Source organism: Chaetodon trifascialis, chromosome 1, assembly GCF_039877785.1.
Source record: "Chaetodon trifascialis isolate fChaTrf1 chromosome 1, fChaTrf1.hap1, whole genome shotgun sequence".
In the NCBI taxonomy this organism is placed as follows: domain Eukaryota; kingdom Metazoa; phylum Chordata; class Actinopteri; order Chaetodontiformes; family Chaetodontidae; genus Chaetodon; species Chaetodon trifascialis.
Genome location: NC_092056.1, coordinates 7,471,745 through 7,479,212, shown reverse-complemented (window position 1 = coordinate 7,479,212; position 7,468 = coordinate 7,471,745).

The window sequence follows — 7,468 nt, the reverse complement described above, 5'->3', positions numbered from 1 at the left end:
TCAAACTTGTACCATTTCTGCACTAGTTTTAATCGAATGTGCAGTCAAAATGATTAGCCACAATGACTGAAATTATGTAGTTGTAATTACAAACAGATGGGAGGCTTTATTTGCACTTAAGGCGACTGTGTTCATGGGAAATGCAGTGTGAAAAAGAATAATTAAGAAGTTAAAGTCCTGTTTTTTCCAAGTTGTGTTTAAATAATCAACACTATGATGTAAATTTGTTTTAAATTAGCTATGTAGTTATATGAATGCTTTGCCAGGAGCAGCTGTCACCTTCAAGCCTTGAGGTTGTGGAGATACAGAGATTTTTATTTATTTATTGAGACCTCAGTTTGTTTCTTTTCTGGAGGGAAGCAGCGCGTAAAGTCTGCGGTGCCTCATGCTGAGATGTTTCACGATACCCGAGGGCTCAGTGGGGAGAAGTAACTCATCGAGTGAGTCGGACAGTATTTCTGCTTTAGTGCTAATTTCTCTTCATATGTGTTAAGGAGCACAACCGTTTTTTTAATGGACAAACTACTTACCACAGTGCAGTCACTCCCGACCTATGATAAATATGAGGGGTCCTGAGATTATGACAGGGTTGAATACACAAATAAACATTTCTTTTACTCAAAATTATGTTAACTTGTTCAGACTTTGCTCCCTTTTTGTCATGTTCACAACTCCTGTCCACACACAATTTGCCTTAACATTAGATATTGATTCATGCATACCCCTCCAAAAAAGGTTAAAATTGTCAAATTTGTACAATAGTATTATTTTTAAAAAACTTTAAGTCCAGGAGTGAAAAATGTACATATTCATGGTGGTCACAGGACATATTCTAATAACTCTTTTGACTCATTTGCACCATGATTGTACACAAGAGCCCGTTGGTCGCTGAGCAGCTGTACTGAGGCAGTCGCCCGTCACATGACGTCACATCACATCACAGCAGGCGCCTCGCTCAAACCTTTCCCGTCAAACTCTGACTGCAGCACGCCTTTCAAATTTATTCCACAAATCATCTGAGCACATTATTGTGAACTTTACTGGACAGATTTATGCTGTTTATTTTGAAATGGCCTTTCCTTCCTGTGCCACCCTCAGGCCTACTACTAGCTGCAAGGGTGGAACAATAAATAATTAATCAGTGTGTTGTTTATTCTGTCCGACACTCTGATATAGTGTGATGAACGCCGCAACCACCAGGAGCCGCTAGTGGGCTTCAGACTTTAGTGTTCAACCTATTAATAAGAATGATTATCAAAGCATTTTTGTTAACTTTTTTTTTTTTTACTTTAATTTGGAGGATATGCATGTATGTGAAGTCATGATAAGAGGCTGATGTGAATGTGGTTTTCTAAAAATATGTCCTCTTATTATTCAGACGTATTTGTTATGCAGCTCTGCCTCCTTTAAACGTCTGATTTACTGCACAGGACTCCATCAGTCCACAACAGGCTGGGTCGTTGTTTGCAGTTTACTGAGTGTACAACAGAGGTCACTAGAAGCTGCTCTTGCATGAAGCTGGCATCCTCTCCATCAGAGCGGCTGTGTCACACTGAGTGCTGTGGACTAAAGTTTAAAAAAAAATGCTGTAGTTGTGAAAGTCTTTCTTTAAGCTACCATTAACAAACAGCTTGTATCTTATTTCCGCCCTATCTGATTCAGCAAACCTGCAAGCACAGGCGTGCTTTATTTATGCTGGTGCATTTTATGCATGACAGTTTTGCTGAGGGGAAAAAAAAGTTCCTCCACCCCGTCTTCCCCATGTTTCCCCCATTGATTTTGGCGCTGCTTTGATGTGAATCTGCGCCAGAAGTGTCACTTAGATAAATCACTGTTAGTCCAAGCTGGCATAGCTCGGCACTGGTGACAGAAGGGAGAATTCCACTCGGATCGAATAAATACAGATGTGAAGTAATTAGTTGTATTCCCAAGGAGCCTATTGTGGGCATGTTAAAGATGCTAGGGATCAGCTGGCTTTCCCACAAGCAGCTTTTATCAATTTAAACAGGGACGGAAACTAGGTGGGTCATAACCCATGTGGCTTTTGATGAGTCACCTGTCCAGCGTGCAGGTCTGGAAATTAGACAAGGTGAAATGCTTGAAAATTTAAACAGGAGCTGACTTTTGTGATTAACAACAAACTGGCCTTTCTTTTCACAGACACTCAGAAATTAAAGCAAATATTTATTCTAAGATAAATGCATCAGTAAAGTTCACTGCTGCCTTCATATCCTTCCCAGCCACGACCGAGTGACAGTTCAACAGCAGCTTTTTGCATTGTTAATTTGGCTTTTGTAGGTGATGGCTATTAAATTGCTTTTATTTAACCTTGATTCAACCAACCTGAGAGCAAATTCTTATTTACAGTGGCGTCCTGCATGGCAAAAGGAGTCTTAATTAGTGGAACAGAGAAAAGAGAGAAGAGATAATAAAAGGCAGCAAAGCAGTGGAAAAGGATCGAGATACAGAAAAAAATGGACTTGCACATGAGCAACACCTGCTATCTGTTATCTATCTTTCTTAAATTTTATATGAAACACCTATAAATGTATTTCCTCTTTAGCCAGAATGAAACAAAAACAGTATGCTAATGCTCCTGTATTAGCAGAGCTTGCACCAAATGCTGTTGCTTTGACGCATTGAAACATCCTGATAGGTACATTTAAAACAATTTATGTAAAACAGGCTTTGATCTTCTCTCCAATGCAGAACACATTTAACAGAAATGCTGCTTTTAGTGCATAATCTTATAACAAAAGGAGTGTATGTTTGCCACATAATACTGCCATTACGATTAATGCCACCTCCTTGTGAAATTGAAACCCACTTTTTTTGCTCTCGCAATTATAGGCTCCTTCAGGAGGGGACGTATTTATGCCCAGCAGTTAGCAATGCATTGATTTAATACGTTTCTAATCAGGACATACAGCTTCAGGGCCTAAAATGTTAATTTTTCCTGCTGCTTACAAAGTAGCCTTTGATTTTCTGTCACGGCAGTAATTACAGTGTTTTGCCACTAGATAGGGAGAGAGCTTTGTCTCGTCTAATTATGAGGTAATCATTGCTGTAGTGCCAGCATGTTGTTCTCACCTTTTTGTTTATACTATTTTTATTTTATTTTACAGCTTCTGGCAGTCCCCTCCCCTTCTAATTCACGTCGTGACTCTGTTAACACTGTGTGTGTGTGTGTTTGTGAGTGTGTGTCTGAGAGTATATTTGGAGCGTAGTAGCCTAGTGACTGTAATTGTTGTGGTATGGGTGCTGTTAATTACTGGAGTAAACGGTTGAATCACGGCCAGGGCCCTTTGTGGTTGCAGAGTGGCGGGCAGCAGCAGAGAGAGACAGAGGGCTGGAAAATTGTTTTTACCATCTGGGGACTGGGGGAGAGAGAAGGGGAAGCAGAAAGGAGAAAAGGGGGAACAGCGGTAGACAGAAAGGCCCAATTGGTGGCCAGAGCCTAAGGGTTTGGGGGTCCATATGGAAGGCAGCACTTTGCCTTGCACTTTATTGCACACCTTGCTGTTTTAATCAATGGCAAGCCTGTTCACAGAGCCTAGAGCAGCAGTGGTTGTTTCTCATTGTCTTACTGCTACTTCCACTTTCCCTGCTCCACTACACCCCAACACTTCTTACCAAATCTCTGAAGAGCTGTGCAGCACTTTCAGGCCTCTGTGGAGGCCGGGGGAAGTGGATGTGCTGCGGTGAAAACGCTTGCGCGATGTGTGAGGTAAAAGCTCCTATTTTGTAATGATGATTTGATACGCTTTTGGCTCCTGCCTGCGCTCTTCTAATTTCCCAGCAAAGCAGGGATAAGAATGTCGACACCTGCTGTGTTTGGAGTCGTTTCTTAAAATGGAGGATACCATTCCATCTGAATTCCATTTGAGTGTTGAAAGTAATGGGATTAGGCTACAAAAGGCGCGTTAACACTGAGACTTTTCAGCGTGCGCTAATAACACTATAAAAGTGCCAGCCAGCGGAGGTCTGACTCCCTCGTAACCCCACCCTGTTTGGAGGCAGCGCTGGTAATCGCCCCCCCCTCAGACCAAGCACCATGTTGAGGAGTGGGGAATAAGGCCATGGTGATGTGGGAGGTTGAGTGCTTGATTTTATCACAGAACTCTTGCAGGAACATCAATATTTCATTAAATTAGACCCATTTTGTTGGAAACACACAGAACGGCTAAAGCTACCTGTTTGAAATGGAAGACCTGCTGTTTTAATTTCATCGCACGGGCAACATCTTAGAGAAGCAGTAACAGCAATCAGACAGTGCAGTGCCATAGCGTGTGTCTTACATCAGATGGTGCATAAGGACTAGAAAGGACTAATCTGTTTGAATGCCAGCTCAGGGTGTCCATATGTGAGCATGTGCAGTATGAGGACGGACAACACTAGAATCCAGAAAACCACGGCAGATTAGAGATTTTATTTAGTCACATGTCCTTTAAATGTGATTTCAAACTTAATCTCTTCTCTCCAGATGGGAAATAAGGCGTTGAAAACCGTACTTCTCCTGTGTTGACTTCATGGACTCATGAGAGACGTCAACACGTAAGTAATTCTGAACACAACAGCCTGAGACGACGGAGACAACACAAGATTTCTGTTCAGTGAAAACACATTGAAGCTGTTCTCAATGCACTGTGTTTCTAGTTTTCACATTATCATTCCTTTGATTAACTGAGTACACATAATTTGACATCGTGCCAAGACATTTCCTCTGTGGCCACAAGGGAAAGTCATGTTTGAAAATGTGGAAAGTTGAGACAGGGAGAGGACGTGGACATGCAAAAAGAATTCATCCCAAAATAACTATTTTAATACTATGCACAGAACACGTATCAGTAACTATATTTGATGCTGTTGCTAAGTAGTTTTCACATATAAGTAGACGTCAAAGTGATTGTCCAGTGACTGAACCGTCCGTCTTACCAGATGCTCACCAGATCATGCAAACACCCTGTAGGCTGTCAAGAGAGACTAACTGCCATGTGTTAAATAATGAGTCATTTTAACTGTAGCACCAGTAGCACTAAAAACCTCCCTCTCAGCTCCCTGCTGATGCTTTGAAGCTTAATAAAGTTCACAGTTGAGTTTCACATCAGCAGGAATTTTTTGCCAAAACAAACCTCATCAAAATGCTGAATAGTGCTAGCTGCATTGTCTGATTGGCTGGCACAGCTGCGTGATGTCATCCAGATGTCTACATGGTGCAGTAAGCAGCCTTATGTCTAATTTCCAGAAGTCCGGGTGTGACTGTCTGCACTGCCTCTGCTCCACGTAAGCTGACACTGTCGCTGTTGTCTGGCTCGATGTACTACAGCCTTTGCCATTACTTGGATTTGTGATTAAATTTAGCAAAGTGCTGCCGATAGCTGAATTGTCCAGCCACTCTCAATTACCGTCTAGGGAGGGTACCTGAGAAAGCTTAACACAGCAATTAACAACTTAATTAAGTGCCACAGCCATTGTGGCACTTCTGGAGCCATGCAACAAGGGAGGTATTGATTGCAGGGGATTGCCAGTTGGTCCCCAATTGATCGCCCGATTGATTGGCTTGGATAGGCATTCCTCAATGACTTAGGGAAGGAGATGGTGTGTGTTCTGTCTTGTGTGTACGCGTGCATGTGTTTTGTCTCAGAGGAAGTAGCCGTCACACCGCTGCGTGACACACTGATAATGACCTGCCAGACTGGCTGCATGGCCTCTCCCAATCCCCCTGAAGTGTAACACACATGTCTGGTGTCAATCACTCACTCACACATAGCACATAGCATAGAGAGAGAGAGAGAGAGAGAGAGAGAGGCCCCATGACTGCTTGAATAAAGCAACATCTGCAGTCTGTTCATTCTAAATACACCTGACAGGGTGCAGTAATAAATACACATATATACACACACACACTCACAGCAGAATACACTACAAGCACTGGATACACAGGTAGAAATTTTAACCCTAAAAAACACAAAAACACTTTAATGCATCTTCTTACAAACACAATAATTCCTAATCTGATGTCCTGATTTTTCTGCTGGTCCAATTGTATCAGTATATGACTACAATGAACTCACAATTTCTTCAGGAACAGACGCTTTTCTCAACAAAAGATACATTGGACACAGATAAACATATCAAAACAGATAAAATTACAACACACACACACACACACACACACACACACACACACACACACACACACACACACACACACACACACACTCACAGAGATTCAGTGCTCTCCGGGGAGCAGTTAGGATGCAGGACAGGGCTGGATGTAGGAGGGGAGTGAAGTGGTGGTGGGACGTCAAATAAACTGTCATCTCTTATTGTGTCAGTGAAGTAATTCCCTTTTAAAGGCTTGACCCTTCACCCTGCCGGAGCTCGGCCAATTGCTCGGTGCATTGGAGGAGCCATGAGGTGATAACAAATGACTCAACTGAGGGGGGAGGGTGCTGCGCCAGGCTTGCGCTGGAGCAGTTACACCACTTCACCAGGTAAAGGATGTGTCCAAATCAATTACTACACTTTCAGCATCAGTTGTTTCAGTACCAACATTTTAATCGCATTATAATTCTGCTAAATCTACACATTATTCAATGCAAATCCAAACTTTTATCTGAATATTAAATCATTTTAGATATATATATTATTTTCGATTGTACTGCATTACACCCCAGCTATAGTAGTTCCTTATCTTACCACTAGGTTGTAGTATTATATGGACAGACTTGAAGATAGACTCAAAGCTTTGATCAAATATATTTTTGGCTAATACATCCACAACTTCCTGAACGGTCATACAGTACTAAGCTTCAGGATAGTGTAATGATGCTTGATTCTCAGGATTTATGGCAAAAATGATGGCTGCGTGTGTGTGTGTGTGTGTGTGTGTGTGTGTGTGTGTGTGTGTGTGTGTGTGTGTGTGTGTGTGTGTGTGTGTGTGTGTGTGTGTGCGTGTGTGCGCATGTCAGGGTGCTTGACAGGCTCAGCTCTCCCTGGCCTGCAGTGGTTCTGAGGTGGTCAACTTATGACCTGTAATTACATTGCTACTTTGCTCTCACATCTCACCGGAGTATGTTGGTCTCGGACACTTCAATTACCTCACCTCAGAACCTGTTTTGCTCTCACAGGCCCTGCAAATCATAACGATAGCCCAGGGAATGGACTGACTCAAATTTTACTACATGTGCTGCAGCATCTATTGTCAATACAAAGCCATTACAGGAGAATAACCAAGCAGATTAAACCTAATATTTTTTTGTGAGGTATAAAGCATATTTCATGATTTGAATACTTAATAAGAGGCTCAGAGAGGGGGAAAGAAATGAAACCTGTGTCCCCACGCATCCCCCAAGACAGGCCTGTAAAGTCTTGTACGCATTTCAATCTGCAGACATTTCAATACTTAAACAAGGGAGGCTTGAGAAAACAGCACAGCAAGGCCAGCAACAATGTCAGACACACA